General features: G+C 38.1%; 1 protein-coding gene across 3 annotated transcripts in view; it reads left to right on the forward strand.

Annotated features, from left to right (window-relative positions):
- LOC134540767 (uncharacterized) overlaps positions 1 to 24,250 on the forward strand; it is a 119,606-nt gene that overhangs the window by 35,171 nt on the left and 60,185 nt on the right. The window lies entirely within an intron of this gene.

The raw sequence follows: 24,250 nt of genomic DNA on the forward strand, positions 1-24,250 counted from the left end.
CCGCGCAAAGCAAACTCACTTACATGCTCCATAAGCACAGAAACTAATGTGAAACTGAAAATTTCTGCTAGGTCCTCACTTAACAAAACAGGGATACTTTTGGAGGCGAAGTGGAAGCTTTCACTGATGGGCCCCTGCACAGGATCCTCCTTAATAAATACCGCGGCCAATGTAAGATAAATTTTGAATGGGCGGAGAACGCCACCCACTACGTCCAGAAAGGGTTCCCTGCACCTGGAGAGAAATCTATTAATGTTGGGGTCGGGCTGGGGAATATCATTCGCGATTCTGGAATCAACAAGTCGACCCTGGAATGCGGAATCTAAAGCGACGGGCTTCAGGCTAGGCAAAGAGGGAGGTGGCGTGTCTTCGATCTCTAGGTTGGATGAATCATCAGCCGACGATAAAATCACTGACTCAAATGATGATGAAGATGAAATCAATGAATCAATAGATGATTCATCGAGCTCAGACATCGAAGGCTCGCTTTCCTCAAATCTAGCACGCTTATTAGAGTATGGAGAAGACATTATTATAAAAGGAATTTAAAAAAAATAAAGAAGGATACGCTCAACAAGTAAGAACCTGAAAAATAAATAAAAGATGCTTGCTCTAATATACTGAAACCAACAGCTGTATCATCACTTATTATTTTCCATAATATGTGTAAAAATTTGTATTGAAAAAATAAGTGTAAATATGAAATAATTGTATGTCATGAGAAAACTTCTTGTAATATTTATTTGTGAAGTATTTCAAGTTGTAAATAATGTAGAAATATAAAATGTTTAAGACATGTAAACAATGTGCAAGAAATTAATTATATGTCGGTATATTCTGAGAATGTAGAGAATTATTATTTACATGGAACATACTGTATTGAAAACAAATGTATATCAACTTCATATCACGCTTAATATTGTTTAAAGTTTGACAAAATTTATTTAACTGTTTGCAAGCAAAGAACGAGCTCTGAATGGTTGTTGTTTTTATAAATCGCGCATAGCGTTCAGTAACAGAATGAAAGATGTATTAAAGAAATATTAAATACACGCATCCCGTTGTAAAAATAATTATGAAAACAAGTTGATTCTCAATCATTAATAAATAAGCGAAAACAGGAATAATATTCAAAGTCATATAATCGCAACAAAAAAAAAAATAGAGTTTAGTAATTTTTCCGTGATAATACACAATTTAAGTAATATGAATACATGGATTTAGTTATTGCTTAATTCGACCGTTTTAACGTGTTTATTTATTTAAAATAGTGGACATATTGTTAAATAAGAACTGTAAACACAGTGCGCGAACGTGTTTTAACGAAACGAATGTACTCCATCTCGTGTTGTCAGTCAGAACTGACAGGACACATACCTTATCTGGAGAAGAACGTCTCTCTGCGGAGGAGGTATCGAGGGCTGGCGAGGGCTGGCTGCGATCAAATGACGTTTCCGACCTCTGTGGCAGGTGTATATATATATAAATCTGCGTCGGGCGATGACATGAATTCTCGCGGAATCGCCTACTCTGTGTGTCGGCTTTAGATGACAGTTATAAACTGAAAATTATTAATTTAAGAAAGTTGAGTAGATTATATTTGGTAAAATCATTTAATAATATGGTGATCATGGAAAACTAGTTAAACTATATGTTTTTTTTGTTTTAGAAAGTAGATTTTCTACCATTCACTTTTTTCAGAATTAAAATTTAATTAATGTTTTTTTATTATAGCTTACTGAAAACATTTTTCTGCAATCGTTGTAATGCATTACAACGATTGCAGAAACTGTCAACCAAGTCTGTGACAGCATATAGACACCTCTTAGGTGCGACGACAGTTGTCTGGAAAAACAAATTCCTTTCTCTGAAAATAGAGAGCTTCATCCACGGGCTCTCGCACGTCAACCCGCTGGTCGGCCCAGGAAGGCAGGACGTTTCAATGCTAGCTTTTATTTTATATCAGAGGAATACTTAAATCATAACAATAAATCAGAGGTTACACATTAGTTTTATTGTAGTCAACATACATTTCGTGAACGTGCGGGCGCAGAGACTGATGGATAATTTGAATACATTTTTTTTTAAATTATACTAAACCAGAAAATTATATAATTGAAAAGAGTATTAATAAAAAATACAGTAACCTACACGTTCTTTACTTAAGTTGCAAACAGTTTCGGTAATAAAATATGCATTATGCTTTTAACAATTTATTTTAAAACTTTATGCAAAACTGAAATATTACAAGAAAATCACACATAATGTTTGCATACAAACCTGAACATTTACATACAAAGAGTATTAAAGTGACGATAAAAAAAAGATTTGAATGCTAACTTGAACATTTCCTTACACACAAAGAATATTATATTTACGTATTCAGCTGAAACATTTACATACACAAAGTGACCAAAATTCAATTATACTTTGCTTAATAATTCTAGAAGTAATGAGCGCACTGCTACCCGGGCCATCTCGTCAGTTCTTTGTATGGAAGCACTAGACTCTGTTTGAACTCCGACATCTTGACTCACCGGTCCTAAATGACTGAGATCTCTGGTTCGACTCTTGCGAGAGGCAGCAGGCTTTCGCTGTCGTCTGGTGGACTTCGGTGTCGCCTCGGTGATTGGCTCAGCTACAGGTATGATGGATGTTGGCGAATCAGGGCTGATTTGAATGCATTCAGGGATAACCTGAACCGATTGGGTAGCTGTCTGGTTGAATGCGTGTGCGTAGACGTCTTCACTCGTGGCAGGCAGCACTGTATCGTGTCGAAGCATGTTAACAATACATTGTCCATAACCCGAGCAGTTAATTAATTCAAATGGTATGTCTTGAGGTCCTGGGTCGAGTATTTGTTTCGAGTGAAACATGCCGTCACAGCTTTCCGATATGTGTTTTAAATTGTCTTGACTCCACTCGCTGTAATCAACACTGCCTAGACCAGGATTTACACTCACGTATTTCTTGCTTGAATGAAAGTTAGACATCTTGCTTGGCACAGATCCTCACACCGACACAGTTTCAGCTCGACTGTCGACCCAGGAAGCGGCGATCCTATTAAAAAATATATTGCCCATCCGAATGAATAAATTGATTACGAAATTCCATAGAGTAGAGCATCTCGTAGAACAGTCCATTATCTATATCCCCATAGTTGCTTGCTTAGATGCGTCGACACCGAGAATTTGTTTTCTCGTAATAAACGACCTCTCGACAAGGAACACAAATGATTACTGCAAGGCGTGTCGTGAGGTGGGTTCCACATGCATGTAGCGGGATTATGGCGATAGTGTTTAATTCCGGTACACCATTCGGAGAAAGTACTTTCATAGTCTCTGTCACGGGATGTCTTGAGCTCATCAATAGTACAGGGAAACTTTGCCATTGGATGACTAAGATTTATTACACAGTCTTTATGCTGACAGTCGAAAACAGTCAAGAGAGTCACGGACTTGTATGGTCTATCAGCGTGCCACCTCAGTCGGAAATGAGTATTTTCGCGACAAAGTTCGAAATAAACGTATCGAAGACTACTCAATCCAATATCAAATTCATAGAACTCTACATGAAATTCAACACAGTTCAGACTTGCACGTTTGTAAAGATATCTATTTTCGGTATTGTCAAACAAAGTCGAAGGCTTCATTTCTTTAGATCGTGGATCAGGAGGATAATTAAAATATCTTGTCGCTTCATCCCATGTTAAGATGCTCGGTGCCCACAATTCATCTATTACGGCATCTTCTTGGCTTTGAGTTATATCATGGAATCGCGGTGATAACATGACTGACATAGGTATTGTCTTAGCTCTCAAACTTAAGCGAATGGGGTGAATCGATAAAGTTTACACTGAAGGAAACTACATGTCTCGTAGCAAACACTGTTTTCATAAGTTGTGTTGTGAACATAACCATCACACTGCTCCTCCCAATGCACAACTGTCTCTGGGTTCGTGCTGCGTCTCAAATCACACCTTACTGCAGAATAATCTGGTTCTGAGGTTATAGTTTCAGTAGCGGCTGCTGCCTTAAGTTCTTCTAAGGTAGTAGGAAATTTACTGTCGGGTCTCAAGTAGTGCACAACACAATCTACCTGATTGCAGGGTGTCTCAATAAAGTCCGGAGCCTCCAGATCGCAATCGGTGCTCCAGTGATGATTGAAGTTGCAGACTATGAGGTGGAACTCTCCATCTCCGGTAAGGTATGCCACACGACGAAAGCCGGGTGACACGTCTGCGTAGCGTGCCGATGGATCGAACGTCATTTTTCTTGAATATATAGTGAGTCTACGCCCGCACGACCGCGAACTGTACGCTGACTGTCGTACCCCGGGACGATGACCTCAATTTATAGCGCCTCCAATCCAGACATGTTTACCGTTGCTTCGCTTGTTGTTGATTCCATTTCGAGCGCGTCATCCAACATTCCAGGATCGCTGTGTTCTAGCATCCAAGCCCTAAGCAATGCGACATTACGGCGAGACGATACAGGTCTTATGCTGTCACGATTTTGAGCATACATTATGTCTAATTTTTTGAAAGCCGGGCAGCCATATTCCTCTTGTGCATCCACTATGTGCATGTGTTTGAGACAGTGTTTACCCAACAAGCTTTTCTGTTCGCTTCCAGCAACTATTACAGTTCCACTCAAGTGAGTTCTCAAGATGGTGGAAAGACTGTTGTAGGGAAACAATCCGTGTTCCCATTTTAAACTATGAAAATTTTTAGTGAGCCACGCATTACTTCTCCGGTATTTACGACTAATGTCTCTCCACTCAAACGGCGGTTTGAATGTTCGCGTAATTATGTTCCCCTCAGAGTCAGCGATGCTAAGTTCCTTGGTAATAAAGCCATACTGAGAGAAAAATCCTTGCAGATTAACATACTTCATGGTGGCTGAGACACGACTGAGCCTCTACTATGCTTAACTCAGTATTTTAACAGCTTTGTCTCGTGGATTATAGGAGACAAGTCTGTCGTGCAATATTATTGCAAATGCTTGTGTTAAGATCGGTAGGTTGTCTGAGCTTGTGATCTCCAACTTGCAATCTATGATATTCGAAGGTATTTTCTCAGCTTGACGGCTTACATCAAACATGAATAACGTAGCCAGTTCCTTAAACTGATGAGGGTCAAGCAAAGGTGCATTCTGCTTTCCATAGTAAGACTCTTGAAAATTTGAATACATATCATATGCGATTAAGTAAAATCCATTGTCGAAGTTTATGTCCAAATCCGTGTATGGATAACTTTCTGAATTCAAGAATAGTTTTATATTCTTTATGTTGCAGTGGTCAAACCTCGATTTATCGGCAGCCATTACATTATGTTTAGCCGATTGAAAGCCGACTATTATGTATCGTGGTTTTTCCATCGAGAAGCTTGTCTTTACTGACCAGCTGACATTTTGTGCTTGTGGCATGCTGGGATATGTTTCAACAGACCAAGATCTAAATGCTATATCTATATTTCTGCCTTTCTCCACAAGCTTAAGCAGTCGCGTGCGTTCCGCTGGAGACACTTGGATGTGTGGTACGGCCCAATCGATAGAGTTTATGGTTAAATTAACTGCTTGAGGCTGCGCACTCGCATCTACGATCGAGTTAATGTACGTATTTTCTAAAACTATAATTAACTCTTGTTTGGAGTTTAGAAGTATACGGTGATAATCCTCAGCAAAGCCGAGGAGATGGCTTAGCGGAACACAGATTTCGAAAACACCATCGGCTGTTAGAGGCAAGCTATAGTTTTCCTCGAGACACCATCCCTCCATTTTGCTGATGGCGTATTCATCACGAGTTCGTGAAAGATAATTCTTCACTGTAGATACCACTCCTAGTGATCTGGTCTGATCTATAAGAACGCCGTTCAGTTCAAATCCTATCCGATTGATCATATGTAATACACCATTGTTTATAATCTTTGCATGGTCCGGTTTCCGTCCGTCTGCCTTTACGAGTTTTCCACGTATACGCAAAAAGGATTTTGAGATGTTTGTGTATGCATCATGATTTTGAATCACTATACGGATTTCAGAGTTGGGGGCATAGGGTCCATTTAAGTATGGTTTGTAAATATGCAGTTCAGTTTTTGAAATAGAATCCTCAAATTGTGGTGCTTGCTCGACTTCAAGAACGGTGTTCTCCATGAGGATAAACTCTAAATCCAAGTTTTTTAAGGAATCTCACGTTAACAGATGTTAGCCGCTTGATGTCTCGTCGTCTACTGGATAAGGACACACCTGAACCGCTCCATTTATGCTTAGAAAAATATTTCACTCCCATTGTTTTTTCAAATGCAGTCTTAGAGTTATTTCTTCCTTTCTTAGGTTAACAAAGCGTCCTTCCTGATCGACTATTTGAATGTCGAGCTCCGATATCGATTGAACGGTAACTGGGACATAAATGAGCGTGGTAGGTCGTTCATTTATCTTATATCCCGGAGGTACTATGGGGGAAAATTCATGAATAGTATTGTTTAATTTACCATTTAAGTATGTGTGTCCCACAGCATTGCTTGTAATTCGTATAACATTCACGGGGAATATATTTACAGGATTTGTCGATTCATGCAGCTCACCTGCTTTGTATACTTGAGAAGAAAATCCAAGCATTTCACCTAATGTATTTTTTCCACTAAAATCCACATGTATATTGTTGCTGAACATTATGCACTGTAAGGTGTTGGGGTTGCCTCGTAATAGAAATGTTGAATCTGCAGGTAGGTTCTGTTTTATGTAAGCTTCCATGTCACTTATTTCATATGCACCTGTTGGTAATTTCATTTCATGATGTTCATTGTTTGCGATGTATCGAAAAACTTGATTATTTTCATCAATGTTCGGTATCGAGTTATATGTTGTCAGATCGATCAATGCCATTGTCCACTCTCCATCCAATTGCAAGGGAGGGAAGTTGTAGGTTCTCATAATCGAGCTCTTCCCAGTTAAAATTAATGTTATTGACATTTTGTCTAGTTTACACTGCGTCTCGCGTTGTGTGTGGTCTCTCTATAAACACTCTGTCGCATATGTGGCTTATGATAACACTAATGCTTCTTATATATTGATACTAAAAATCTTAAGCATAAGTGACCGCAATTCCATGAATGCAACTTTTGTTGCCTGTCATAATTATAGGTTATGTTGCACTTGTTTAAATATCGTATCAGTTCCACTGGTGGAGGCAAGTCTCCGAAGCTATCGTAATATTCAACGTTAGGACCGGTCTTGACATAAGCAGTCCAATGCGTTCCCGGTCCTTTGGATGAGTCTAGATTCAAAATAGCACTTTCATTACGCAATGGTTTCTTAGGTAGCGAATCGCGCATGTATATTTGTCTAAAGTATGGTATTTTCAATTCTTTTATCGCCTTCATTAACTCGAGGTTTGTAAGAGCTCGCTTTGGTAAGTTTTTGATTATCGCTTCCTGCTCCCGCGATTTTTCTTTCTTCCTCTTCGCTTTCCCCCACCACCCGACTGTGGGTAGGGGCGTAGATAAGGTCCTGAACCGTTTTTTGCTGCACGTGCTATCGCTTGCATACGTGCCTGACTCCGGACATCGGAAACAGTTTTAGCAACACCCGCAGCTCCACCAATCAAGCTGCCTAATGCAGCGAGTGCTGGAAATATAAATGGTAATAGACCACCCTTCTTCCCCAGGGCTTTCCTGACAGATTTACGGTTTCTCTTCTTTGATGATGATGAAAATCTTAAACCTGCACCAAGCTTACGTTTCACTCTCATAATCTTGTTAACGGTCCACGCGGATACTCTCTGTCCAAATTTAGTTTCGGGAGACTTTCTAATCTTCTCGGCCGTGTCAGCTAATATTTTATCCGCTTTATGTCTTTCAGCCAAGTTATTACTATTCGCATACACAATATCGTGAAGACGACACGCCTCGTCTAGTGCATTCACACCACGATCACCTCTTGCTAGTCTCTCGGCTAGTCTCGTGCCAGGTCCACAGAAATTGTAGCCCGGAAGATGTGCCTCGAATGGTAGCTTATTTATAACAGAATTAACTAAGCCTGAACCTCTCTTCCGTCTCATACAAGACATATCAAGACACTGAGTGGTTTCACTATAAGGATGACTGTTTTATAGTGTTTAGGTTTAGTATTAAGAATGGAGGTTGTTCAACAACAGCTCGCTTTACCAATTTCACTAATTGATGATGATGTGTTTAGTAAAACTGAAGAACGTCATGGATCTCTGTTACCAAATACCATACGGTGTATAGTGTCAGGTCCTTCGAATTCTGGCAAAACTTGTCTTATTCTTTCACTTCTAGAACACCCCAATGGGATACGTTTTGAGAATGTGTATTTATATAGCAAGTCCCTAGAACAACCAAAATATCAACGTTTAGCCCATGTGCTGGAAAATGTCGGGGGAGTGAAATTTTTTAAATTTCGAGAAAATGCTGATGTTTTAGACCCCAGTCAAGCCCTCCCCAACTCTGTGCTAATCTTCGATGATGTTGCTTGTGATAAACAAAGCATTGTTCAAAAGTATTATTCTATGGGGCGACACCACAAGATCGACTGTTTCTACTTGGTACAAACTTATACCCAAACCCGAAAGCAATTAGTGCGAGATAATTGTAATCTAATAATTTTGTTTAAAATGGACGATCTTAATCTAAAACATGTGTTTTCCGACCATGTCGGTACAGATATGAGCTTTGAGAGATTTAAAACTCTTTGCGGTCACTGTTGGAACAGTCCTAATGAGCATGGTTTCATTGTGATAGCTAAAGATTTTCCTCTACATAAAGGGCGTTACAGATGTGGTTTTGATCAGTTTATTGTGATAGGTTCATGAATCATGATGTCAAAGTTCGGTGGTGGTGGACTTAAACGATCGCACGACTCATGCATGACGTTTACTCGTGAAGGGGACTGCGACTTAAGCTGGAAACATTTGAAGAGAGTTGGTGATCCTAAACAAGATGGTGATGCTGCTAATAAGAAGTATGTTGACGCAGTAAGCGGGGCTTTTACACATGCTTTGCATTCGATGACTGATGGTATGACACGACAAGTTACAGATATCAACAGATCACTTACTGTAACAAGAGATGTGCAAGTGGGGATTATGGAGTTCTTGCGCAATATGGAGGCTAAAGAACAGCATTTAATTGCTCAATTAAATGAAAGTCTTTCAGCTGTGTCGACAAAGTTGGGTGATATGTGCACCTCGTTGGAGAGCAGGTTAGATTTATTCGCACAAACATTTATAGAGGAACTAAATGATGCACTAAATGCTAACATGGTTGAGATGGTTTTGAAAATTAATGCTGGAATTGTACAACAGCTTTCACAAATGAATCGCACTGTTGGTGTTTTGACGATTACTCCTGATGAATATTCTCGCGGTGTGTTGTCTAAGAAACCTTCACCTCCAAAACCAGCACCTGCAAAAACAGCATCTTCAAAACCAGCACCTCCAAAACCAACACCTCCAAAACCAGCACCTCCAAAACCAGCACCTCCAAAACCATCAAGCTCTAGACATGCCTAGATCACTCACGTATTGATGCTAGTTGTATATAAAAGGGTGATATGCTATCGCTAACTCTGCAGTCATGTCTCTTGAGGCTAGTAAGTTGGAGCGCGTCATAGAAAATGTTCGTGCAAAGTATCTACTTGCCAAACGAGCTCGTTTGGAGAGGGATGCAATTAATGAAGAAATATTCAAGTCTGTTAATTCGCGTTTGGATAAACTTGGACCTACTACATCGCTCGCACAGTCTATCGATACTGTGAAGCAGGATTCTGCGGAAGAAGCTACTGTGAAACAATATTTAGAATCAAGCGACAGTGATGACTCGAACGCTATTCCTTTAAAACATCACGGTGTTCCATATGATGATTCTTTAGGTGGAGTGCAGTCTTATTTGCAGAGCTACAACCTTCGCTCTGGTGATGGAACCTATGGTGTATCTAAACGACATAACCGCTGGTTTTTAGGGGACACGGAAGTATTTTTTCACGATAACAATATGATTCGCGTTAAAGATGAACAGATACAACCTGCTCCTGGTTTATTTGAACTTTTATTTCGCAGAGAGCCGCATACGTACTCGGAATCGGCCCTTAAACAATATGGTAATCTACTAGAGCTTACAAATGCTTATTTTAAAAAGAATGATCCTGCAACAAATCTCTATAAAAGCACGTCACATGCGAAATTTGATATCATTAAGCAACTGTTTCCACATATTGGTTCGCAGCAACGAGGAAGTGGATTGTTACATAAAACATTGGATTTAGGTCGTAAACGAGAGTTCATTTATTGGAATGATCCGAATGAGATAGTAGATCGACTCAGGTTGTTAATGGCCTCGCAGGCTTCTGGCCACACCGGACACAATAACGAAATCCTTTCGATACTTGAAGAGTTACAAGAATCAGGATACATTGCAAAATGAGCGACGCACAGCGTGGGATTGCATACGAGCTTCACCGAGGCAAACGTATTATATTTCCTCGCAGAAGGGTTTTAACATATGGACTCCATGATTTACTACAGATTGATTTGGTAGAAATGATACCATACAGTAAAGTGAACAGTGGTTACAAGTACATCCTGACTGCCATAGATGTGTACAGCAAACGTGCTTATGCAGTTCCAGTTAAACAAAAGACAGGTGTGATGGTTACTGCTGCCATGAGAAGTATTTTGAAAGAAGCAGGAAGTTTTAAAAGTATTCAAAGTGATGCGGGAACAGAATTTTATAACTCAACTTTCAGAGCTCTTATGAAAAGAAAAAATATTAATCATTATTCCACTCACAGTGAGATTAAAGCAAGTGTGGTAGAGCGGTTTAATAGATCTCTAAAATCGCTGCTTTTTCGCGAGTTTTCAGCTCAAGGAAATTATAAGTGGCTTAAAATTTTACCACAAGTTCTACGTGTCTACAATAACAGATTCCACCGCACCATTGGCATGGCTCCGAATCAAGTGAAGGATGACTCTTTGCTACAAAGTGTTTACAAATATGTAAAGACAATTGACCCTAGAAAACCTAAGGCTCGTGTGGGGGATCATGTACGCGTGTCACGAAACAAGAAAGTTTTTGAAAAGGGGTTTACACCGAATTGGTCTCACGAAGTGTTTAAAGTAACAGCTATGAGGTCCAGCTTTCCGCGTGTGTATAACTTGAGTGATATGGATGGAAATGAAATACAAGGTGTTTTTTATGCTTCAGAAATTCAAATTACAAAATACCCCGATACATACTTGGTAAATAAAATTCATCGAAAGCGTGGTGAAAGATTCCAGGTGTCTTGGAAGGAGTTTCCCGATACCGTGAGGACATGGGTAAAGAGAAAGGATATGGGAGTTTAAGATTACATATACACATTTTATTTTACCTTATTGCTTGTTCTCAATCGAAGCATATTCTATGGAATCGTTTGTGTGGGCTGTTGTTGAGATTCTATTCCTGCAATGTATTTATAATGTGTGGACTACTTCCTGAACACGACCCAGCACTCTGCAGCTTGGGATCAACAAGCTGTGACGTCAGCCCGCGCTGGGCGCCTCATTGGAATGTGTAGCGCGACATCGGGGTTGCATGTCATCTTTCCGTCAAGACCAGGTCAACTATAGTCTTCATTCTGTCTCTGACAATTCCATAATGAACATGGCTGCTTTTGAGGAAATGCGCGATTGCATTGAATATGCGCTTCATGCTTGCATCGGCATGAATATAGATGCGATAGTACACCATCTAGAGGTCTCCGCGATCACTTTTTGTTCGCTGCATTTCCAGAGGAATACGAGTTTCTAACATACCTTTACAACGGTATTATAGCATGCTTTGAAGCTGTAATGGAGGCTCAAGAGCAAGTGGAGCCAGATGATGGAGTGGACAGCGGCTTCGGAGAGAGTGACGGTGAAGCATAATGCTTGCGCCCTTGTTAAACATGGAAAATAGGCCTCTCGGGGAAACTCGCCATGTATAAAAAAAAGGAGTTAACGCATCTAATGCTGTACCTCCTGAGACATAGTCTCTAAGGTGATGTGGAAAGCAGCATACCACTATAAATTCAAACACAAGTTTTTATTTATTTATTTTTTTTTTTTCAGCTTACACTCCAGAGAATCTTCCGCCACGTCGAGATGAAGAGAATGAGACTACACATCATAGTTATAAATTCACTATCACTAAATAATAATAATGAGCTTACACTATTATTAAATGCATTACAGGAAAGCTAACACTAAAGTATGCCTATAAGAAAATATTTCTTATGCCTGCTTCTGATGCATATAAAGGAACACATATCATGATCATTCAATATGGTGCACTCTGTGCATGTAAGGGAACAATCTTTTCGGTGCACTCTGTGCATGTATTGGAACGAGTCCTTGGGTGTATCATGTGCTTCCAAGATGGTAGGGCTGTTGAATCCAATATGGCGGAGAATTGTTTAAAGGTTGTAATATTTTTTTAAATTTAAATATTGCGCCCTCTGGTAGCAACACTTGTTACTAAATATATCGATTAGCATTCGACCTATCGAATGGTGCTGCGCCCTGGCAGCTGAAATATGAAATAAAAGTAAATATATCGATTAGCATTCGACCTATCGAATGGTGCTGCGCCCTGGCAGCTGAAATATGAAATAAAAGTAAATATATCGATTAGCATTCGACCTATCGAATGGTGCTGCGCCCTGGCAGCTGAAATATGAAATAAAGATGGCGACGGTGGCACACTCTGGTAGCCAACTTGAGAATCAAGATGGCGGCACCTCTGGCAACTAATTTTTGAATTTGCCGCGCGATACTAGCGACATCTACCAGCCAACTTGAGAACCAAGATGGCGGCGCCTCTGACAACTAATTTTTGAATTTGGCGCGCGATACTAGCGACATCTACCAGCCAACTTGAGCACCAAGATGGCGGCGCCTCTGGCAACTAATTTTTGAATTTGGCGCCATCTGGTAGTCTGTGCTGGCATTAAAGATGGCGGCTGTATAATAATTTTTAATTTCAAATGTGGCGCCTTAGGTATGCATTAAGGAAGGCAAAAACACCCTCCCCCCATTTATCATAAACTTGCCGTCAGTACATAGCATATATAGATTATTTATTCCACCATATTCCAATTGGTCTCGTGGTCTAGTGGTCAAGGCGTCCGCCTCGTAACCACGACATCCTGGACGTTTTCACGTCCCATGGATCGAATCCCAGCCTCGGCACTGAAAATATTTTAGTTAAAATAAAATAATACCTGCTGCTACCTGGTGGCGACCAACAGAACTATATGATGTCACACAAGATGGCGGCCTCCAGCAGCCGAAACAAGATGGCGACCAGGAAAATCAAGATGGCGGCCTCCAGCAGACGAAACAAGATGGCGGCCAGAAGAAATCAAGGTGGCGGCCTCCAGCAGACGAAACAAGATGGCGGCCAGAAGAAATCAAGGTGGCGGCCTCCAGCAGACGACACAGAATCATGACGTCACGATTCGAAGTTGGTGGAAATTTCTAGAAATACAAAATGGCGGATTTGCGAATTTGCGATTTGCGGATTTGCGGATTTGCGGATTTGCGGATCTCCGGATTAGCCACTGGATTAGCGGATTAGCCACTGGATTAGCGCATAAAAAACTGGATTTGCACATAAAAAACCATAAAAAATGCATAAAAAACCATAAAAAATGGGATAATCCCCGGATTACCCCGCTCCCCCCCTCGCCTATGTTCCAGAGTCGGCACGCTCTCCCTACTCCCATGCCTTTAAACTAAGTAACGTGAACGACGAAGCCCGACAACGACTTTCAAGTGACAAGGAGTAAAGAAGGAAATAATAATTACATGAAAGTAAACATGTGGTGTACGAATACTCATTGCCCACCAACTATGTACTACCTACTAGTGCTAATCCATGTATTGCCAGACATAAAATAACCAATTCTCTTCTATATAAAATATCTTTACATTAAAATAAACATAGTGTCAGGATAATACTAATAATAAGTATTGAAGTAACTGAAGCGTGTACACAAACAAAACTGTATAATTCTCATCATAAACGTTCCTTGAAATTCTACCATCACATATATAATCCTTTAATATTATCATAATATAGTTACCAGAAATAACAAGTCAACTCGAAAAAACCAAAACAACGCCTACAGGCATATTGCAACCTACATCGAAACGACCATAAGACTCAAACCTAGACACTTCATAAACCCACAGAGATGGTCAGGAGAAATTACATTCCATATACTACAGATGCTGTACTAAAAATACACATGTATGCCAATAAGAACAGGTGTAACCGCCATAACTGAAAGTATTATATAAAAGAAACAATACATTAAATACCACAGCCTCAAAAAACACAAGACAGGAGAATGAACCAAAAGAGCAATTTCAAAAGTCTAAACTGAACAGAAAATTAGGTAAATATTGACGTATACACATTAGAGTACAATTAAGTAGAAATATATATTTCAACAAATACACTACCTAGCGTAAAAAAAAAAAACGCATTCAGAAAGATCAGACATAGCTTCCCCAACACAAAATGTACGATGGTAATAGTCACAATCCCTAATAACATACATGTGAAATAGAAAGAGTTAAAGACACAGACTTTAAAAAGACAATCACTCGTTAAAGACGTGTAAAAGTTAAAGGACTAAGCTAAATGAATATAATGAAGCGTGCGACAAAACACGTTTCCTATAATAAATGTCACATCCCAAATAAATTAAATTCATCATCTAAAAGAAAAAGGTTTTTTTGTTCACCTAAACGAAACCTAAGTTCAAAAACACATATGTAAGAGAGTTACCGCATTATAATTAAGTATATTGAATGGAATTGCGAACTCTTGTTCGCACAAATCATTTTAATTATGTATGTTCGCAAACAAGTTGAGAAAAAAATGGATTAGTGTAAGAAATTTGATGTTTGCTCAAGTGCTATGTAGTGACAAGAAACGATAAATACGGAATTATGTATATTTAGATACCAACCATACAATTATAACAATTTAAACACGAAACATATAAAAAAAATCCTCGGGTATGTCGTATATATTATCTAAAACCATACTGTCATCAGTAGTTGCCTGTACACATAATGAAGTAATAATAAAACATCCAGTGGTTACAAACAGAAATATTACAAAAATATGCACTTAACAATGACTTAGGTTATCCAGAAGCATATAGTTATAAATATATCAATTAAAAAGCAAACCAAATTACCAATAATATGGAATCACTTCAAAAAAAAGTAAACAGAGTTCAGACATTACAAACACAGAAAGGTGAAAAAACGCATCAGTAAGATGAAGCTTCAAAGACCAATTCCCCTCGCGGATAAAGGATGATAATCATTGCAGTAGCACACATTGTCCCACATATGTATCGAAACACAAGGTTAGATCGTAACACACACACACACACACACACACACACACACAACTTCCAGGATGTTTCCACCATCATGTTTGGAACCTTTATACTTATTTTAAATCTAAATTTACATTGATTAACAACGAGAACTGTAATATATAAACAACAGCACCGATAGTAGCTAAACACAAGCACACTTAATAGAATATTCTCCATCACTTTCACAAACCCATATAAAGACCTTAAACTCTGCCGGCCACCGCAGCCCAGCACGAGTTGCCAGACGTGTCCTTCACAGACAGAAGGAGTTGCCAGTGCGCAACCAATATGTAATTATTGTAAATGACTCATCTAAAAAAAAATCAAACATGTACGTTAAACCAGGCTAGCAGTCTCATAGTTTAAATGAAAATAGGCCGGAACACAACATGGTAACATAATATTAGCTATTCCTAAACCTTAAATACATACAATGTAAGAAATCGCACTAGCCAACTTAACACTCATATTCCACAAAACATAAGTTCACCGAGATACAATGACACACGAATATATGCATGAATGATATATAAGTACTATACAACCCCCCAAAATTCAAAACATATTTATCAAAGTACCCTTTCAATACTAACCCCAATGAAACAGAAAATTCTATTACACCCCAAGCATTTATATGAAAGTAAGCACATATCACAATTGAACTAGAAAAAATAAATATAAAAAAAAGCTAGCGAACACACAGACAAATATTCATCATAGCACCATTGGGTGGAAAGAAGATAGTACCATCAATTTAATCTCTACAGCCACATGCATTAAGAATATATATATATTTAATATAATATATACTTTTATTAACCTCACAGGAATCTTTTAGTGTATAATCGTTGTGTAGCAAAATTAGGAGGATAAAATTACAATGTATTTAAAAAATAAATCTAATTACAACTATTAAAAAGTATGTGCGCTAACTCACAATTGTAAAACCATTAATGAAAAACCTACAAAACCTCTCTTCATATCTCTCTCTCTTTCTCTCTTTATCTCTCTTATTCGCTCTATATACTGGTTGCGAAATTCCACGATTGATACAATTAACTTAGAGATAACCCCCACACCGATGCATTGTAACGTCAACTACATTCAGCTTTTGAGAGGGAAACGAGAGCAACTCGAGAACACTCGCAGGCTCACAGCAACGTCCGCCACATTTACACACAGAACTAATCACTCGTACCCACCGGATGGGATACGAACCCCGAGCAAAAGGCAAATACCTCCGCTTAAACACAATAACAAGTGATCTAAATATAGAACGATAGTGCTAACGCGAGCAAACACATTGGTTAAAAATGTTTTTAGAGTAATGGAAGCAATTCGCTCTTCAATTCTGTGTGTCAACTTTGGAAAATCATTACGTAGCAGCGGCAATATTTTACAACATCTTTTATAAAGAACCCTAAAGGAAAAAAATCTCAAAGTAAACGATGAAAACAAAAAAACGTGGTATTTGTCGGTCGATGGTAGTGAAATAATGTGAGATAAAACATTAAAATAATGTTAAAAAAATATATTAATTTTTACTATAAAATGAATTCACGTATAAAAATAAGTTTTTGATAATAAATCAACAAATCAACATAGATTTAAATTAATTGAAAAGTTGTAATAATAAATTCTTAAAAATAAATTTATTTTCTTTAACAAATTAACATATAGGTTTCAATTAATTTAAAAAAAATTGTTTAGTAATAAATTTTAAAATCTATTCATTTTTTTATTATAAAAGGACTCTGCTTTTAACCATAAGTTTTTTATAATTTTCAACAAATAAACATAAATTTACAAATAAACATAAATATAATTAATAAAAAAATTAATACATAACAATATTATTAAAAAAAATTTTGCGGCCGCAAAAGGTTTACTTATCGTTAAACGCTGTCGGTTGTGCGGGTTGCTCTCCACACGGCGTACATAGGTGTTACTATTTTTTAGTATATCTTTTCGTCTGCGTTTTTATTTGTTACATAGCGCCGGGGTGGGCGGGATGCGTTCCGGTGAGTTTTTATTTTATATATGCTTATTTGCTATTTTTTTTTATTACCTCGGTAACTTATGTCGATCGTGCCGCAGCTACATTTCATTTTTAATTACTTAACGCTACGTGTTAACTGCAGGGGTCCTAACTATGCTTATTTTCTGTTTTCCTAATATTATATAATTTAATTATGCTTATTACTTAAAGCATTTTTTTAAAGACATTATTATGCTTATAATATGATGTGGGGGGTTATAATTGCGCAGTTTATGAGTGACGCTCCAGCGGACAACATCTCGCTCTCTCTGCGCGGGATTTTTGAGGTTATGTTTCTTTAGTCATAGCTGGTATGGCGGGGCTTTTACGCATACTGGTGGTGGGAGTGGGGTAGACATAGTTAGTATGGTGCCATTTTTGAGGTTATGTTGCTCCGGGTATTTAGTCATAGCTAGTATGGTGGTGTTTGTTTTAAGCATACTGGTGGTGGGGGTGGGGTAGACATGGCTAGTATGGCGCTTTTTTGAGGTTATGTTTCTCTCAGGTATTTCGTCATAGCTATTATGGTGGTGTTTGTTTTAAACATACGCTGGGTGGTGGGGTTGCGGTGTTTGCTTTTCTATATTTGAACATGGCAGTATTTTATTTCTTTTCCAAATTTAAATATGGCTGTTGGAAATTTAAATTTGGCGGTTTGGGCATAGCTAGTATGGCGGGGGTTTCTTTTAGACATACTTGGTGTGTGTGTGTTTTAAGCTTACATCATGGTGGCATAGGCATAGCTAGTATGGCGGGGCCTTTACGCATATTTTTTTAAATTTAAATATAGCGGTATTTTATTTCTTTTCGAAATATAAATATGGCGATTAAGCATACTCGGAGTGGAGGGTTTTCGTCATAGCTAATATAGGGGTGGGGTTTTATAGACATAGCTAGAATGATTGTATCATTTAAACATTTTTTTTCGAAATTTGGTGGTTAAGAATTAAACATTGCGATTAAGCATACTTGTAGTGGGGTTGAAGGGGTTTAGTCATAGCTAATATGGTGGTAATTGATTTTAGCATATTTTGTAATTTAACAATATGGCGGTTTGCTTTTCGAAATTTAAAACATGACAGTTAAGCATAATGGCGGGGGTTTTAGGCATACTTGGGGTGGGGGTTTATAGACATATATTTTATTTCAATTTATTTCTTTTCGAAATTTAAATATGACTGTTTAGGCATAGCTAGTATGGCGGGGGTTTTAAGCATACAGCATGACGCCTTTATTATGCTTATAATATGATGTGGGGGGTTATAATTGCGCAGTTTATGAGTGACGCTCCAGCGGACAACATCTCGCTCTCTCTGCGCGGGATTTTTGAGGTTATGTTTCTTTAGTCATAGCTAGTATGGCGGTGTTTGTTTTTTTTAGGCATACTGGTGGTGGGTGTGTGGTATACATAGTAGCTAGTATGATGCCTTTTTGGGGTTATGTTTCTCCCAGGTATTTAGTCATAGCTAATATGGCGGTGTTTGTTTAAAGCATACTGGTGGTGGGGGTGGGGTAGACATAGCTATTATGGCGCTTTTTTGAGGTTATGTTTCTCTCAGGTACTTAGTCATAGCTATTATGGTGGTGTTTGTTTTAAGCATACGCTGGGGGGTGGGGTTGCGGTATTTGCTTACGGTTTAGACATAGCTAGTATGGTTGCGTATTTTTTCGAAATTTAAAGACATGGCAGCATATGTTCGTTATTTAATTCCCAATACTTCATCTGGTCCAGTGGTCTAGTGGTCAAGGCATCCGCCTTGTAACCACGATGTTGGTGCGTCCCCGGGATCGAATCCACCTGGCACCCAGGAATTTTTGTATACAATTCCCGCCTTCGGAGCGACGGTGGCGCGCTCCGGTAACTAAAGGCTGAACTAAGATGGCGGTCTCCAGCAGACGGAAAAAAGATGGCGGCCCCCAGTGGCTGCGACGGTGGCGCGCCCTGGTAGACAATGTCAACAACAATGGCGACGCCCACGTGACAAGATGGCGGCCCCCATGAAACAAGATGGCGGCGCCCAGGCTGTTACTGAGGCAATGTTTACATTTCTGTGTTTACATTGGTCCAGTAACAGCTTACTACTCCTACTGAGGTGTTTTATTTTCGCTTTTATACAGGATTTCTCAGAACTTGACGTCAAGCCGAGACAGTTTTTAGGCCAATTAATTGCGGTTTTGAATAAAAAAAACGTTATTTCGAAAGTTTCGTAGTTTTCAAATTATAGGCATATTTTAAAAGTTTTTTTAAATGCTTAAACTACACCAAATTTTTAGATACTGCGACATTCTATACTTTTGGGGAAAAATGTATTATTTGCATGACTTATGCTGCAATATTTCTTAATCGGGTAACTTTGACTACTCAATCTTTAAAAAAAAAATTTCTTTGCTAGCTTTGCAAGTTATTTATTTAACTACCCATTTTTTCCTTCAAATAACTCGCTAAAGTCCCAGTTACACTGTCAAACTTTCGCTTCTAACACCTTTCAATATGTTCTTTTTCTTCAAATAAAGTAGGGGGACTTTGACGTCACTGAAACGTCACTGGCGCAGCAATGTTAGCTTGGCAAGTTGGATGACTTGAGTTTCCATCAAATACTTTGCACTTAGGTCGATATGTTGGATGTTTGACGCAATCAGCCAATAAAAGTTGTGCCTGGCGAAAACGGAAATAATGTCCTTTTCCGTCACTTCGAATCCTTAAAATCGCGAAAAACGCCTGGACGATTAATGAAGTTATAAGGATAAAAATAACCTAAATAATGTTAGCAATAATGTTGTATGCATAATAGAGGTACAAAAATATGCAAATTATTTGTATATACCTAAAAAAATGAAAATTAAATTTATTATGTAATGAGTGTTAATGTGAGTTAAACTTATAGATGTTTTTAATCATAAAAAATGAAAAAAAAATTAAAGTTCAAAAACTATATCCAGCACAGTGATAAATTATTTAGTTTCAAAATTAAATAAAAATTAAATTTTTAAGTTAGCTCAAACTCAAAAGTAAACTTTGATAGTGTGACATGATTAAAAACATATTCGAAGTTATCTATCCAAATATATCTGATGGACTTATGGCGAAATTGAAAGCCAGCCTTTTTCTGTCCAAAACAACCCATCTAACTTTAAAGTTTAATATAGTTGGAGGAAAAAAATTGGTTGTCTGTAAAGTCGGTTTACGGACGATAGTTTAACGTGACAACGTCATAACAAAACATTGATGAAATGATTGCAAACTTGTATGAATATAATTGAATCATTTTTATTGAATTATCACTATTTTGTATGGATACAAAGAATAAGTGAAATGAAATCTACAATTTAATTGATAAATTTACTTTTATTTGCACTCATTAATTCAAATATGTTTATTACTTTAACGAACAGACTATTTTAACTATAACTTTTATACATGTTTGCTATTTAACTTCTTCCAATCTGTGTTATTCTGTTAAGGATAGGATGTTGATAGGAAAAGTAGGAAACGAATGGGAGTGTTTAAAGTTTAATGTGCCTCGAAAAAGTCAAATCGTTGGTTGTTCCAATCGAGTGGAAGAGAGATAGATGCAGTGCAAGCGTACATTGAGCGTAACGGGACACAGAGTAACGGGACAATGTTCGTTACGGGACACTTTTTCGTGCGTGCAGCCGGCGTTCATCGCTTTATTAGACATTGTCACGTCAAAAAAAGTTGATTGTGTGACGGTGCATTTGGCAATGCTATCGCGCGAGCAGGTTTTCGCCCATCAGGGAGGAGGTGGTCTGTGGAAAGAGGAGCTTTCAAACACGCGCTTGTCCCATTGGCTGGAGCGATACACCCTCCCCGTCTGAAAGCCATCTCACGACTGACAGCTTCCGATATTTTTCATAACCTAACTAAAAACTAAGTTTTTTTTGGGAGGGTTATGGGTTAGGGAGGGAGACTAAGTGCGTCTCAGGCCGAAGCCCAAACTCTCTAATCATGCAGGGTTTAAGCCATGCAGGAGAGGTAGCATGCATCATTGGCTAGGAGGGGATTGGCCAGCCATGGCAGCGATTGACGCCATGACTAGCTCCCCTCACTGACTATACTAGACTAAAACCATGTAAAAAAAAACCTGCATAGATACAGGGGAAACCCTGGGCACTCACATGCGAGATACAAAATTGCATGCATTAATGACAAGTAGGTTGGTTACAGGAAACAGAACGATGGATCTGGAAGAAGAGCTAGACAGAGTAGAAAAGAGTCTACCATGCGGGGTTTCGGGGCTTGGACTTTGTGTCCGAATTAGTTTTGGTTTGATCGCTTCCTACGGCCAACCCAGTTCATATACAGACCAACTGAGTGGTGTAGGGTGTATGGTTCGACACCCTCTACAATAATATATCATCAAAATTAACATTGGGGAAAATGATAATTTTTGAGGTGTGAACCGTCCCATTAAAAATTTTGTGCCGCATAAGGAGGCCTAGTCCAAATATTCCCCCCCCCCCCTAAAAGTATTGTATGTTTATTTAATTTTGAATTGTTATCAATAGTAAGGTTATTGATGATTGTGTACCAAAATGTTTAGTAACGGTATTTAATAATTTGGTGCATGTTATGGATTTATTAACATTTCAAAAAATGCCTACAACTTGAAAACTAAGACACTACTTGATTCTTCTCCCCCCTTTAGAAACGTCAATAATTAGCCTATCGAATATTTCTGGGCTTAAAGTTGAGTTCTGGGACACCTCTATGTATATTTCAAATTTGTCTGAAACAGGAATTGTCTTTAAAACAGGACGTGCTTGGTAAATTAAATGGCCTTGCCTACCTGGAAACGCATTCGATATGCAGAGAATCAAAATACCCCCGCGATTTTAAAATGGCTCAATATACATTAAAAAGTGTCTGTTTACGAAAAACAATTAAGAATAGGTTGAGGTTTCCGTTTATTTTTTGAAGAGTGAAAACTTCTAAAAACAAATGTTTTCGGAACAATATATAGGTATGAAACTCCCGGTAGAGATTCCGGAAAGCACTCAAGCCTCAAGGAACTTGTATTACAACGTTATCTTCATTTCCCCGCCATGTATTGTTATGGTTACCACTCATATCTCATCGTTTCCCTATGCACGACGAGAAGAATGCGGCCAGATCAGAGCCTTGCGCTTAGAGGCGATACCGCGCTGGAAGCACCAGCGAACGTCACACTTATCATCTCGGATACAACCCTTCAACAAATGATTTTTTTTGTTTGAAGGCTGCATTCAGTGATAAAGAATTTCCGAATTGTTTTGACTCTAAAAAAACCTAGTGAACAAAAAAAATACTTTTTTCATCCGTAATTTGTATGCGTTTAAAAATTTTTCGTAATCTTTTTTTTAGGATTTTTTTAAATTTTTACTCTGCCATTGAAAAATTTGTCGGTAATAGATGAACACAAAAGTTTTATCAACTGACCGTTTTCTCTCAAATATAGAGATGAAAAACACTCATAAGGCCTAAATGATACAGAAAAGGACGCGTGCACTTTTCCTTTCACGAAAACCCGCTTCGGTGACTCTGAAAGGGAGATCAACAAATATGAATAACATGATTTAAGGTGTACTTTTCAAGGGTTCTTTCGGCTAAAGGGTCCTCTAAGGAATTATTCGGAAGGAAATGATAATAATATTTGCTTACAACAAGCCTATATAATGAGTAACAAGAACTATATATACTGCCAATAACAGAACATATACAGAGAAATAAAAATTATTGGTTAAGTCTATGCATTTTTAACTTTAGAGGAAAGTAGCCAAATATGGAATACCATTTTAATTTTTAGGCATAATTTGTACAAATGTCATAAATAAACAACTTTTTGTGGTAATTATTAACAATCATATATTTTCACTTATGTTTGTGACAATTTTTGGTTATAATAATTAGTTTAAGGTAAGAAAAATTTTCAAACACTAAATAACGATGAAGGAATATGGAATAGGTACCCCAAATATGGAATACTATAGACACTATCAAAAATTAACCTTAGCTTATAAGAGACTCTTTGAAAACTTTGGTATAAAATAGAAAGGAACACAAACTATTTACCAAAAACCGCAAATCGAGGTATCAAACTCTGGCCCAGCGCAATAATTATGTGCCCAGAGCCCACACATGAGGCACTTGATCCATGTTTCCCCATGAGAATCATTCGAAAACAGAATACCACAAAAGACAGATTTTCTTCCAGGTGTCGTATTTGCGGCTTCTTCTGGAGAAAATTCGAATTTCTGACATAATCGAAACAAGGTAGTCTTGGCACATCAAAGTGTTTTGCAGCTCTCAAATAATCCCTTTTTTCTCTCTTACTAATTTTGTAGCTCCCGTAATACGCTCTGAATCCCAATCTTTTCGCTTTGTTCTCGAGTTGACGCCTGCCATTCTGATAAAACATGAAAAAAATATATATATAATTAACAAAATCATCAAATCAGCTAATACTTCAGAGAACCATGGGATAAATAGTCCATATTTGGATAGCCTACTGTAATCCGTCCATATTTGGATTTTCCAACGATTTCAAACTGACGTTTATATTTTTATATTTAAAAAAGTAATACCATATTATACCAATAAAACATACAAAAGAACATCTAAACGATCTCTAAAAGCTATAACAACAATAGTGTGTGCACTTCCTGTACGAAAAATTACTTATTTTTTACATACCTTAGAAAGTTTTGCGGTAGCTATAAAACAAAAAAAAAACTGTCACAACGAAGGAAGGGCTGGCTCGACTGATATGCTACAACT

Source organism: Bacillus rossius, chromosome 17 (assembly GCF_032445375.1).
Source record: "Bacillus rossius redtenbacheri isolate Brsri chromosome 17, Brsri_v3, whole genome shotgun sequence".
Lineage (NCBI taxonomy): Eukaryota > Metazoa > Arthropoda > Insecta > Phasmatodea > Bacillidae > Bacillus > Bacillus rossius.